General features: G+C 41.8%; 1 protein-coding gene and 1 pseudogene across 17 annotated transcripts in view; one reads left to right on the plus strand and one right to left on the minus strand.

Moving 5' to 3' along the window:
* Positions 1-14426, plus strand: part of RBFOX2 (RNA binding fox-1 homolog 2) — a 260315-nt gene that overhangs the window by 121097 nt on the left and 124792 nt on the right. The window lies entirely within an intron of this gene.
* Positions 11507-11684, minus strand: LOC116760201 (annotated as a pseudogene).

Raw genomic sequence — 14426 nt, forward strand, 5'->3', positions numbered from 1 at the left:
TATTCAGTTGTAGTCAGGCTAATTTTTCCATGCTCACTTTTTTTTTTTTAATGCTCACTTTTTAATCCCTACTTTGTCATCCTAATTGGTTTACGCATTTAGAGAACTAGACTTAATAGTAAATTGAGTTATCACAAAATGTAGACATAGTTCAGTTCAGCTAACATTGGAGGCCAGATACTTGGCAGTGAAAAGCCATTTAAAGACTTTAAGTAGGATTGGGAGAAGGCTGAAGTGGAGTTTATAATTAGATTTGTGTTTCAAAAAAGATATCTACACAGATTAGAGAGGAGTAAGAGTACAGAGAGAAGTTAAGTGGTGGCTGAGTAATAGTCCAAGGGACAGAGAATGGTAGTGATAGCACGTGCTGGAGGAAGCAGAACTGCCTGAGAGAGACGCTGAAGGTACAGTCGGCAGCATGGTGTTATGGTTTGGAAGAGGTCCAAGTGTTTTTGTAGGCGGGAAGAGGAAGGATATCATAAGTTTTGATTTTGGATTTAGTACTTTTAGGTAACTTTTGAGATGTTCAAGGGGAAATACCGCTTAGATAGTTGACTACCTAGGTCTGGAAATACAAGGAAAGATAGAGGATTAAACTATAAATTTGTGAGAAACCTGCATGCAATAATAATTGAAGCTGTGGGCACATTTGATGATGTTGAAACTCAGTGGCTTAAGATGAGACTGGCCTAGGGAGAAAATGTAGCGCAAGGAGAGGAGTTGATACCTGCCTGGTAGAGGAGATGAACCTGCAAAGAAGGCAGGGAACAAGATTCCAGAGAGCTTGTTCTTCAGAAGGAAAACCAGGACATTAGGAAACTAAGATAAAAGAGTGGCAGGAAGAGAGAACTGAAATATCTCCATGGATTTAGCAACGTGGAGGTCATTGATGACCTTTGCAAGGGTTGTTTTGATGGACTAATGAAGGCAGAATCCTGGGAATGGAGTCAGTTCAGGAGTTTGGGGGCGGAGGGGGGATGGGAGAAGGAAATGGAGATAGAAATAGTGAGTGTAGACAGTTGTTGGAAAAGTTTGACTGACTCTGAAGGGATGTAGAGGGTAGCTAGAAGAGTATGTGCGGCATAGAAAGGTTTATTTGTTTTATTTTAAATAAAAGAGACTTGGGTCATGTTTAAAAGCTAGCCGAGCAAATTCATTTGAGAAGGAGAAGTGGAGTATTTGAGAGAAGAGAAAGGATTGCTCTTATGCTTTGAGAAGATGGGATTAGCTTTGGGAGTACGGAGAATGCGCCTATTTAACAGGAGGCAAAGCAGATAGAGGACAGAAGAGCTTACAGCATCTAGGAGTTCAAAGGAGTCTTTACAGAGGAGGAGATAGACAGGCAGAGTGGGTGAGGCATGGAAAGGATCATTGCTTTCCCAAAAAGGCGTAGATTGGTGAGATAGTATATATGTTGTGAACCATATATAATTCCATGTGGCTTGTATGTGTGGGGTGAGTGGAATAGTGATGGATGAAAATTAAGAATTTTAGAGCCTAGATTATCTGAATAAAGATGTTTGTTTATTCCAACAAGGAGCTGTTGATTTTAAGCAGGATCAGGTGTGATCAAATTTGTATATAGAAAGATAACAAGAGGCTTCTATTATTATTGCAGAATTTATATTTATACTTTGAGTGAAATTGGTTTGATGCATATTTTTATAAATTATTTTAAAATTTTTTATTTATTTATTTTTGGCTGCGTTGGGTCTTCGTTGCTGCTCGCTGTCTAGTTGTGGCGAGCGGGGTCTACTCTTCATTGAGGTGCGCAGGCTTCTCATTATGGTGTCTTCTCTTGTTGCGTTGCACAGGTTCTAGGCGCGCGAGCTTCAGGAGTTGTGGCACGTGGGCTCAGCAGTTGCGGCTCACGGGCTCTAGAGTGCAGGCTCAGTAGTTGTGGCACACGGGCTTAGTTGCTCTGCAGCATGTGGGATCTCCCCAGACCAGGACTCAAACCTGTGACCCCTGCATTGGCAGGCGGATTCTTAACCACTGCACCACCAGCGAAGTCCCTCATGCATATTTTTAAAGCTCAGGAAACTGTAAGGGGCTAAATAAATGATTATATTAATGAGACTCAAGAAGTTAACACATTTATTGATGACTACTGTGTGCTGATCACTTTCTAAGAGGTGGGGAAAGAGCACGAACGAGACAAAGTTCTTTTCCACAGAGTTTGTATTCTGTAACTGGAAAAAGAAAGTTGTAAACATGTAAGCAAACAAGATGAATTCAGAAACTAATAAGTGCTATAGAGAAAAGGTAGTATGACCGTGAATGCTTTAGCTAGGGTGGAAAAGGCCTAAATGATAAGAAACACCGTCTTGTCAAACTATGGGAGGAAAGCATTATAGAAGGAGTGGCAAATAGAGTCCTCAGATAGGAATGAGTTTGGGGCATTCAAAGGACAGAAAGGGGGTGGTGTGGTTGGAGTGTAGAGAACAAAAAGAACGTAGGAAGATAAGACTGGAGAGGTAGGTGAGGGTCAGATCATGTCCCGTGGTAGAGATTTTGAATTTTGTTCTGGTTAAAAATGGGGAGGTATCGGGAGATTTTCAGCAGGAGAGTTGACTTGCTTTACGAAAAGTGATAAGGGAGGTCAAGAAGCAAGAGGTGATGGCTTAGACTCTGGAGGGCAATTTGATAAGATTAAAGATGGCTTGCGCGTGTGTGTGTGTGTGTGTGTGTGTGTGTGTGTGTGTGTGTGTGTGTGTGTGTGGTGAGATGAAAGAGAAATCTGGCTTATTCAGCTTTTGGTTTGAGAAATCTGGCTTATTCAGCTTTTGGTTTGAGGAATTAGAATGGAGGGGGCATTTCCTTGCAACAGAACAGAGAGTACACAGGAAAAAACAATATTTATGGTTTGGACTTGTTTAGTCTGAAACGTCTAATAGATATCCAAGTGGAGAAGTTCAGTGGCAATTTGATATGAGCCTGGAGCACAGAAGAGAGATGTGAGTTGAAGGTATAAGGTCGAGATTCATCAGTGCATATTTAAAGCCTTGGGAAAAAAATGTAACTGGAGAATAAGGCTGAGGTAGAAGCCCCGAGGCTTCTCACTGGAGGTCTAAAGGATACTGGAATTGGGTAAGGTGGGAGGGAAACAAGGCAAGTATGTGATATCACAGACTCTGGGGAAGAAGTTGTTGGGTTTGGATTACTTAAGACCAAATAATTGGTCATTGGCCTTGGTAGGATGTTAGTCATTGGTGAACTCAGTAAGAGCTGTTTGAGTTGGAATGATGGGGATAAAAAAGCCAATTGGAATGGGTTGAGTTGTTAATTGGTAGGTGAAGATGTTGAGACAGTGAAATATTGTGTAGTTGTGGGGTGGAGCAAAGAACTGGGGCAGTTACTAGATGGGCATGTGTATTCAAGAGACAATTTTTAAAAGATAGGTGATATCAAGACATGTCTTTTGTCACTAGGAAAGATCCAGTAGGGGAAGAATTGAGGGTGCTGAAAAGAAAGAGGCTAATTGCAGGAGCAAAGTCTGCTATATCCAGCGTACAGAGAGGGATTGGCCAGAAGCAGTTTTTTTTCTTTTTAATAGGAAGGAGGGCGGAGTGTGTGGGTTTAGAGCCAGATAGGCTGGTGGCGTTGGTTTCAGGCAGAAGAGGGAGTTCTCTGCACGTGTCTGCTTTCCTTATAACATGTAAGATGAACGCAGCTGAAAGCGTTAGTGCAGGGAGTGGAGAAGAAGTGCCACAGATTTGAGGAGAGAGGACAAGGGGTGAAATAGTAGTCATCTCAAAAAAATGGGAGTGAACTTACTGGAGAGGTGTAGGATGCTTAAAATCTGTGGCCATAAACTTGAGTGAGTGGTGGTAAGTCAGTTGTGTGATTTTTATCCAGCAATCTTCTGTTGTTTAGATGCAAGAGTTGGATTTAACCAGGAACTGAGATTTTACTAGGTAAGTTAGACTAAGGGAAAAGGGGGCAAAGGAACTAAGACTTTTTGAAAAGAATTACGTATAGTGTTGGACCCTAGAATCTAAACTGGCTTAGGAGGGAATTAAGAACATGAGGAGGAGAGGAGTAGGACGGTCAAAAAGCAGTAGGATCGACCTGTAGATTAGAGATCTGAAGGAGGCTGGAGAAATGCTAGCGTGGGAAAACTCCTAGAGCAGGCAAACCTGATGGTGTGAGAGGAGAATGCTTGAGAAGCTTGAGATTTTGGAGAAGGTGTGGTTATTGGTGATGACGGTGCTGGGATACAGTTCTAGGTCAGTGGCTTCAGTGAAGTTGTGAAAAAATATAGTTGGCACTTAAACACATTAGAACAGTACCAGCAACTAGGAGGCCAGAGTAGTTAATGAATCATCTGCGTGGATGTTGAGATCATCAAAAATGACAAAACTAATAAAGGAGATGAAGACAGGGAGCCCTGTGCTAAGACTTGAGGAGGTGGGCAGACGACACCTGTTTCAAAGGATCTGCAGTTGGGACGGAGGGTAGAAGTAGCCTTGGAAAGCAGGCAGGATGCTTGCCACTGCCTGAGGTGTGCAATGGAAGGAGGAAAGCTGCTACTGAAGCAGCTAGCAGTGTTCTCAGCAGCGCTCAGGTTTCCTTTAGAGCAAAAAAGGTGAAGGGAACATCGCAGAGAAGAGAGTGAGTATATAGAAGAGGTTACTGAGGGTAACTCCTGACCGCGAGGGCTTAGGAGGGCGAGGGAGAGCCAGAGGCGGGACCAGAAGAGTGGCTGTGCAGAGCTGTACAGGGTGAGCCATCCAGAGGCCTTGGACTTCTGATGATGGTTGAGGTGAATGAGGATGTAAGCCAGGATGGAATCGTTCCAGAAATCTCTTGTAAAAGCAGGGTAATTACTTAAACCTGTAAGCCAGAGCAATAATTCTCAAACTTTATGGTGCATCAGAATGCACAGACTGCTGGGGCCCACCTCCAGAGTTTTAGATTCCTTAGATCTGAGCGTACCTGGGAGTTTACATTTCTAATACATTCCCAGGGGATGCTGATGCTACTGGGCCAGAGACTACCCTTTGAAAACCATTGGTGCAGAGAAACTAGTTGTGCTAAGTAAGCAGCCCTTGCAGACTGTAGCCCCGGATGATATGTGGCCTGGGTGATAGCAGGCCTCTCTTTGATTTTGGCAGCTACATGATCATTTCTTTTGAGGGATAGTAATTTCTAGGTGATGCCATTTGATTATTAGTGAACATTTATTGAATCTGTTTTATGCAGCAAAATGAGGATACCAAGAGTTATAAAGTATTTTCTTTCTCAAGGATAATGGGGCAAAATAGGGACATAGAAGTTAAATAACTGTACCTTGTAGCAAAGACGACATGCCAGTTGGTAGGTGGTATGGGCAGTTGTCGACAGGAGCTGGGAAAAGTGGGTAATCACTGAGGATGAGATTGGTTGGGAAAGGTTTCTTGAAGGAGATGTAATTTAAGCTAGATTCTGGGAGAACTAAATAGATACAAGTCAGATGGAGAACTGGCAGAAGCAGAGATACAGTGTCAAGGATGATTGCGAAACCTTAACAACTACTCCTGAGCCCCATTGCTTTCATCCTGGCCACACCACCCGCTATCTCTTGCCTGTATCACTATAATAATTTTCTAACTAGCCTCCCTGCTTCTCTTCTTCTCCAACCCCTTCTTTGAAGTCTTTTCTCAACACAGCAGCCAGAGTGATCCTTTCAAATGTCACATTACATTGCTCCTCTGGCCAGAACTCTCCAGTGGCCTCATATCTCACTCAGCATAAAAGTCAAACGCCCTGCACTGGCCTGTAAGGCCCTAAATGACTTGCTCCCCTGGCTGTCTTTGACCTCCTGTTCTTCTGTCCTCCTGCCCATTCTTTGAACATTTCAAACACACCCTTGCCTCAGGGCCTTAGCTTTTGCCCACCTCCTCGCTCTTTCTGCAGATACCTGCTTGACTTCCTTGTTGATGTGAAATCTCTACTCAGTTGTCACATTATCAGGAGCACCCTGTATAAACAGTAATTCCGTACCCCTTTATTCAACATTTCCCATCTTTATTTTTCTCCTTAGCACCTACCACCATCTGACTTGCTGTGTATGTTTACTTATTGCCTTTCTCCTTCAACCACAATGTAAACTCCATGAAGGCACTGGCGTATTCTGTGCGCCTAGAAAGGTGAATGGCATAGAGCAGGCACTGATTGGACATTTGTGTAGTGAAAAGAAGGGAGGAAAGAAAGTTTGGAGGATAGTGAAGGGACCAGTATTACTGGACGAGACAGGAATGGCAGAAAGAAATGGTTTGATGGATAACCTGGAGGATCTTGAATACTGGATCACTATTCTACAGAAAATAAGAAAGTCTTAAATTTTTCAGTACAGCAATATTTACCCTTCTCAAAATAGTGCTTTGGTTTTAGATTCTGTGGATAGAATAGTTTGGGGAGGGACTAGAAGCAGGGAGATCGATTGCTAGTGGGTAGTTGTTGGGTAACAACTATAGGGTTGCACAGGTATGAGGCCGAAGGCCTTGGGATCAGGGTTTGGAAGTGAGAATAACATTTTTAGGTAGAGATGACGGCCGGATACATGAATGCTGAGAGGTAAGCTCTTCCAGTTGTATAAGAAAGTTGCCTGTCTTAATATGTATGTTTTAATATTGTTCGTTTTAATGTGGCATTTACTCTTAAACAAGTATCTTTTGTCATTTTTCAAACCAGAATATGGAATTTTGTTGTTGTAAAATTAGGGAATAAAGTTGGAACCATTTAAGCAAACATTCGTTTTTTAAGATTTTAATTGTATACTTGAAGGGGTAGAAAATCAATGTGGTAAAGCACACATACTGGCTTGGGGATGGGGGGGATAGGGAAGTGAAGCCTATAACTCCCAAAACACATTTTCTTTCATTTCTTTTTGCAATGAATAAAGTACACTTAAGGAATTGTAGTCTTCCTTCGCTAGCTCCCTTTTCCCCATCTTGGTTCTGGAAGTATGTTTAAATATGCTTTAAAAACTCGTGAGCAGGTTCCAGCGCAGCGTTCTTGTTCCTCCTCTGAAGGTGAGCTTGCTGCTCCTCTTCACAAGCGCTTTTTCAGCATCCTTCGCTATTATTAAATGAGGTAACATGTAGTACCTGTCACATAAGGCCAGCATAGAACACACTCCACAAATATTAGTTAAAAGGTTAATTAGATATTCTTAGTATAATGAACTATCTGTGTAGCCTAAAATATTGGGTTTTGATTCCACTTAATTCGTATCTGTAGGTTCTGTGCTACCTTATTTGTATATTAACTCACATGGTGTTTTATTTGCTTATTTGAATTTAGACCATTAATTTAGAGGTTAAATAATGAAAGCCTGCCTTTCATTCTTCAAAATAACTGTCAGTTATTTTTCCTGAGTGTGAGATGAATGCTTAATCACTGGCCGTTTTAGCCAGATCGCCATATCCATGAAAATCAAAAAGAACTGATTATAGCTTCATCGTGTATGACATCATATGCTGGTTGCAGTTCTATTCTTGGTCAGTTGTTAACCTGCTGTGTTATTAAAACAAGTCCCATCATCTTTATGCTCTTGTGTCTCATCTGTAAAATGGGGATGATATTACTTCCCAGTGTTATTGTTGAATGCCGTATTCCTCAGATAAACTGACATCTAAATAAAAGCATCTAAATCATTCTTAATGATTTATTTATTCTCTTTATTGTACTTTTAGTTGCTAATTAGATAAAAAGTGATACGGTATTTTTTTACCAAGATTGGCATTACAATTTAAAAGCAGATGCCAGGATTGGGGTGGGGTGGGGGAGACAGTTGCTGTTGTGTGTATATTCCCGTCTGCTCTGTTTCATTGATTCCAGATCTTTCTTTTTATCCTTTTGTTTGATTTTATTAAGTTTATTAAAGATACATTTCTTGGACTCATTGAAAGTCAAAATAATATTTTTTCATGTTGTTCAATACCATGCTGCTCTGGTAGTGGGTGCTTACAGATTACATCTAATGCCAGAGAAATTCTCAAGATGGTTAAAGACAATTAGGATTGGAAGAGAAAAGGGGACAGGAATTCCCAAGTGCTTCCTGTGTATGAGGTCAGGTCCTTTCACAACTATTGTCTTATTTTATGATTCGTTTTTCATATTGTGATACAGAAGCAAGAGTCAAACCCAGTAGTTTTGCTTCAGAGTCAGTACTCTTTTTTTTTTTTTAATTAATTAATTAATTTATTTGTTTGTTTCTGGCTGCATTGGGTCTTCACTGCTGCACGCGGGCTTTCTCTAGTTGTAGCGAGCGGGGGCTACTCTTCGTTGAGGTGCGCAGGCTTCTCATTACGGTGTCTTCTCTTGTTGCGGAGCACATGTTCTAGGCGCGCGAGCTTCAGGAGTTGTGGCATGCGGGCTCAGCAGTTGCGGCTCATGGGCTCTAGAGCGCAGGCTCAGTAGTCGTGGCACACGGGCTTAGTTGCTCCGCGACATGTGGGATCTTCCCGGACCAGGGCTTGAACCCGTGTCCCCTGCATTGGCAGGCGGATTCTTAACCACTGCGCCACCAGGGAAGCCCGAGAGTCAGTACTCTTAACTGGCCTGCGGTAATGCTTTCCGTCTAGTCTGTGATAGGCAGCCTCTAAGGTGGTCTCCAGTGATTCCTGCCTCTTGGTATTCATGCTCTTGTGCAGTCTCTTGCCTTTGAGTATAGGCTGGACCTAGTGACTTACTTCGAACTAATAGAATGTGGCAAATGTGATGGGATGTCACTGCCAAGATTTGGTGATAAGGAGACTGTGGCTGTCATCCTGGGTGCTTGCCCTCTCCAGCTCTCTCCCAAGTGCTTGCATGGTGAGAAGCAAACTGCCATGTTGTGAGTAGTGCTATGGCGAGTCCCACATGACAGAGAGATGATGTTTAGGGCCCACAGCAAGGTGAGTGAGCTTGGCAGTGGATCCTTGCCAGTCCAGCCTTGAAATTACTACAGCCGTAGCCAACACCTTGATGGCAGCCTTGTGAGAGACCCTGAACCATAGGCACCCAGCTCAGCCTTGCCTGGCTTCCTGATCCACATAAACTGTGAGATAATAAGTGATGTTTTAAGCTGTTGTTTGAGGATGACTTTTTTAAATCAATTTATTTATTTTTATTTTTGGCTGCGTCGGGTCTTCATTGCTGCGTGCAGGCTTTCTCTAGTTGCGGCGAGCGGGGGCTACTCTTCATTGCGGTGCGCGGGCTTCTCATTGTGGTGTCTTCTCTTGTTGTGGAGCACAGGGCTTTAGGTGCTCAGGCTTCAGTAGTTGTGGCACGCGGGCTCAGTAGTTGTGGCTTGTGGGCTCTAAAGCGCAGGCTCAGTAGTTGTGGTGCACCGACTAGTTTCTCCGTGGCATGTGGGATCTTCCCGGACCAGGCATCGAACCCACGTCCCCTGCGTTGGCAGGCGGATTCTTAACCACTGCGCCACCAGGGAAGTCCCCTGAGGATGATTTGTTATATAGAAATAGACAACTATAGATTTTGGTACCCAAAGTGGGGTGGTTCTACAACAGAAATCTAAAATGCAGGAGTGACTTTGGAACTGGGTAGTGGCCTCTGAGGAGAGTGTTAGTGAAAAATCAGAGTACCTTGGACATGTTGTTTCTAAAATTTGGGACTTTGAGGAGATCTCCATGAAAGCTCAGAGGAAAGGAAACTGGAAGAAAGGGGGATCCTTGTTATATAGTGGCAGAAATTTTAGCATCACTATTGATTGTAGTTGCGTGAAAAGCAGAAAAGGTGCCTAATGAACTGGTAGATGTCCCTAAGTAAATTTCCAAGCAAAACATTGACGGTGCCCCCGGCATTCTTCTTACTGCTTGAAGTAAAGTATGAGAAGAGAGAAATAAATTGAGGAAAGGACTGTTAAACAAAAAAAGTCAGTTCAAGGGCACTGCCTGGAGAATCGTGGTCTAAAGATGAAGCTGAGGGTGTGGCTTAAAACCTTCTGTTAAAACCTAAGAAAAACCTTAAGAGTCACACAGAAGACCTTTCAGTCAAGGAATAGGACTTACAACTGTTTTAGCCTGAGAGAAGGTAGAGCAGGGCTTATCTTGAAGATATTTGTGGGTATAGCTTTTGTCTAATGCAGTGAATCTCAGTGAGATTCACAGGAGGCCCACTGCAGCTACAGCTGAAAAGGAGAAGAGACAGTTCAAACTGAAAAGAAGCTGTTGAACCCCCAAAATTGTTCTGGCAGGAAGCAAGCTGAGAAAATTACTCAGCTGCTGACACGTGCTACTTTTCCTGAAAAAAGAAGGATGATTCAAAGGCAAGAGCCACAGAGAATTCCTACCACAGCCTTGAGACCTAATCAAGGAACTCCCAACATTTATTTGCCCAGTGAGATTTCAGAATCACTGTGGACCAGTGACTCCTTTGTGTGTCCCCTGTCCTCCCAACCCCCCTTTGGAGAAGTTAACGCCATTTGGAGATTACAAGAGATTTCAGAGTAACAGAAACCAAAAGAGGGCAGGTGAGAAGGGTGCCCTGATACTATGCCATTTTAGGCCAGTCTCTGCAGAATGCACATCCATTGCTAAATCATCCCTTCTTTGGCTTTTGTCTGCAAATCTTTTAGTTACTAGAGTATCTGTGAGAAAGCTGAAGCAATCAGGAGGAAATTTCCCACCACCACACTTTACCCACCTTGTACCATCAGTGTCAGTGAACTTTCCCTCTCTCCCATTACTGTACACTAAGCAGTTGCCTTCCTTCTAAGGCCAGCCCCTCAGTTGTGTACTAGGTCCCATCTCTGCTAGCCTGTTTAGGACCTGGACCCAGCAATTCTCTTTCCTCTCTCTGGGATCATCAGGTTTTCTGTGTTTACTAGATTAGTTCTGCTAACATGCCATTAAGCTGTTCTTTCATCCACTTGAAAATAATACTCTTAACCTCACTTTTCTGTCAGCTACTTTTCTTTTCTCTTAGAGCAAAACTCAGTAGAGTTGTCTCTGTTTGCTCATACCAGTTCTTCTCCTCTCATTCCCTCTTAAACTCGCTCAATTAGGTTTTTATTGCCACTGAAATGGCTCTTGTCAATATTACCAGTAGCCTCCATGCTGCTAGGTCTAGTGGTTGGGTCCCAGTCCTCATGTTACCTGACCTGCCTGTAGAACATAATGTGGCTGATCATTCCTTCCTCTGTGATGCACTTTCTTGGGTACTTGACTTCCAGGACATCACACTCTCCTGGTTTTCTTCTTATCTTATTGGTGATTTCTTCTCAGTTTTAAAGTTGTCATACTCTGGGTCTAGTCTTTGGATCTCTTCTCTTGATTCTTTTACTTAGTGATTTCATCTAGTCTCGTGGATTTAATTCTCAGTTAACCAGGACAGATAGCCAAAACTATTTGTCAGCTGGGCCCAGTGGGCTCTCTGATCTTTTTATCTTGGTTAACTCTTTTTTTAAAAAAATTATTTGTACAATAATTTATTGTACAAATCGAGTATCATGTGATGAGTTGACATTAGCTTCTTCAGGCCTGGGAACTTAATAGAAGAGTTACAGTTTAGAATCCGTTTATGTTGCTTTCACAGCTGGAGTTTTTTTAGACCTTAACTTGAAATATAAGACTATCAAAGCAATACCTCCGTACGTGGCCAGTACACAATCTGTTCTCCCTGTGACAGTGTTAAGAGTCGAAATATTTTCTGATACCAGTGAAATGTAATTGGGCATCAGTTTCTGGACCTGACATGATTTCAGTCTGTATCGTTCAGTGGAGGATTGTTTAACTCTTATGACTAATTTAAGAAATAAGAAATGGTAGTGAAGGACTTCCCTGGTGACGCAGTGGTTAAGAATCCACCTGCCAGTGCAGGGGACGTGGGTTCGATCCCTGGTCCGGAAAGAGCCCACATGGCGTGGAGCAACTAAGCCTCTGTGCCACAACTACTGAGCCTGTGCTCTAGGGCCCACGAGCCACAAGTACTGAGCCCGTGCACCACAACGACTGAGCCTACATGCCATAACTACTGAAGCTCGCATGCTCTAGGGCCGACGTGCCGAAACAAGAGAAGCCACCGCAGTGAGAAGCCCATGCACCACAACGAAGAGTAGCCCCCGCTCGCCGCAACTAGAAAAAGCCCTCGCACAGCAACGAAGGCCCAACGCAGCCAAAAAATAAATAAAAATTTTAAATAAATAATTTTAAAAGTCTGCACCAAATCTGTAAAAAAAAAAAAAGAAGAAAAATTATAGTGAAAAACAACTTTATTAGAAGTAAGAAAAAATGTATTCACGCAACTAACTACATATCTCTCCTATAGTGACTACAAGTCACATTTGAATACTATTCATGGTTTTTTAAAAAATCTTTTTTGCAGTACTTCATGTTTTCCTATCCTTTTTGTATCCTCTTTCTTTCTTCCTATTCTCTGAGACTCACGCTTGTGGTTGAGAGGGTAAACGTTCTCTTCCTAGTTCTGTATTTATTCTTGCAAGTTCATTTCCTGGCCATGTGAGGAATTGTCTTATTAATTTGCGATCTTGTAATTGAACCTCTTCCTGTAAAATGAAAGCATTTGTTGTACTAATATCAATCATATTGAAGAAAATAGACATAGGCTATCTTCCAGCCATTCTTTTGCAAGCACAGATTTTAACTTTCTTATCATTGTGTCTAAACCTTCTTTAGCCTTGTTAATAGTACAAGATCTTTTGGGGTATTTTTTTAAGAGGGGTCTTTGAATCTATTAATAGTTGAGACTGCATTGAGCTGAGAAGAACATTAACAGTTTTTCTAAGGACAGAAAGAATCATTTACTCTTTTTGAAATCTAAATAATGTGCTCTTGATTTCTCTTCCTTTTCCATCTGTGAAAATACATTCAAATTCAACCCTGTTCTTCCTAATGGCGCAACTAAAGCAAGTTTTTTGCTGAGTAGTACTCAAGCCAATCCCAAACTTGTTCTAAGATTGTCACAAGTTATATTTATGCTGTGAGTTTTAGGTTCTGTGTCAGTATTTGTACTGTTTTTGACCTTTTGTTCTGCTCCTGCTCCTTCTGTAGATCTCTACCTGTGTAGATGTGAATCTTCCAAATATATGATGTCTCACTGACATGTACTGTCCCAATTTTTATTCCCTATATTTCTAGTTTGGGAAGCGTATACCTCAAAAAGCAGCCTCCTTTGAATGTAATTTAATTGCTTATGTCATTCATTAACCTGGAACACACCCGTCTTGTAAATTCTGATTTCAGATTCCAAATATGTCTCTAATAGGGTCTAGCTAATTATTGCTTCAGGTTCTTCTCCTTTCACTTACATAGTCTAAACACAATATTTAAAGATTTTTTTTAGAAATCCTTTGACAATACATAATTATGTTCAAAAGATGATCTTTTCATTTCTGTACCATCTGTTTCCTTCCAGTTACCTTTATATACGTATCCACCTTCAGCACTTGGCCATGTATGAGCCATATCAAGTAAATTGTGTCATGTTCTAAGAAAAGAAAGAATACTGTTACATGTCCTTTTAGTGAAACAGGACGATCCCAGTTCTCACAGCAAAATACTGCATGAGGACATTCTTTCTGTTGAACTGGATGAGACTACCATAGTTCCTTTTTGTTATTAGAAATATATTGTTTACTTACTGATTCTTGACTGTGGTCAAGCTTATATCCTAGATTAGAATGTAATCATCTAAAGAGTCGTAGTCTCAAGATTTCACTTCTGTATATCAGACTTCACCATCATCATTAGAGTTTAGAGTGCTGCTATCCGTGTTTGCATTCATCTTCGGATTCATCTAATAATTGTGAAACATTTTCCTCTGTTAGTTTTTCTTTGTCATTTTGGGTGAGAAGTGAAAAACTGTATTCAATGAAAACTGAACAAACGGTAAAAAAAACAGCATCTCTAATCTTCTTTAAAGCCTTCTTGAAAGATGATACAATACTTTGCACAATGCAGTAAGAAAACTGAAGGATGATGTGTTAGTGGTGATTTATTTCACTATTGTATCATTCTTCTAAGTGAGTATGCCATTGGTCTGTCATTTTATTACTTTGGTCATTTTTTAAAACATGGTTGGGAATAATTAGTGAGTAAAGCTAATTGAAAAATCAGAATGTTTCAAGATATAGGGAAAATAAGATCCCTAAAATCTCATAATGCACCTTAGATTTACAAAAGCGTTCAGGGAACCCATATGTTAATTGCAAGAAAAAATGTGTTTGGGTTTTTTTTTTTTTTGTGGGATGCGGGCCTCTCACTGTTGTGGCCTCTCCCGTTGAGGAGCACAGGCTCCGGACGCGCAGGCTCAGCGGCCATGGCCCACGGGCCCAGCCACTCCGCGGCATGTGGGATCTTCCCGGACTGGGGCACGAACCCATGTCCCCTGCATCAGCAGGCGGACTCTCAACCACTGCGCCACCAGGGAAGCCCTGTTATTATTTTTAAAGTAACATTTTCTTTGGGTTTTGGTGGGGG

This window comes from Phocoena sinus, chromosome 10 (assembly GCF_008692025.1).
Source record: "Phocoena sinus isolate mPhoSin1 chromosome 10, mPhoSin1.pri, whole genome shotgun sequence".
NCBI classification, from domain to species: Eukaryota; Metazoa; Chordata; class Mammalia; order Artiodactyla; family Phocoenidae; genus Phocoena; species Phocoena sinus.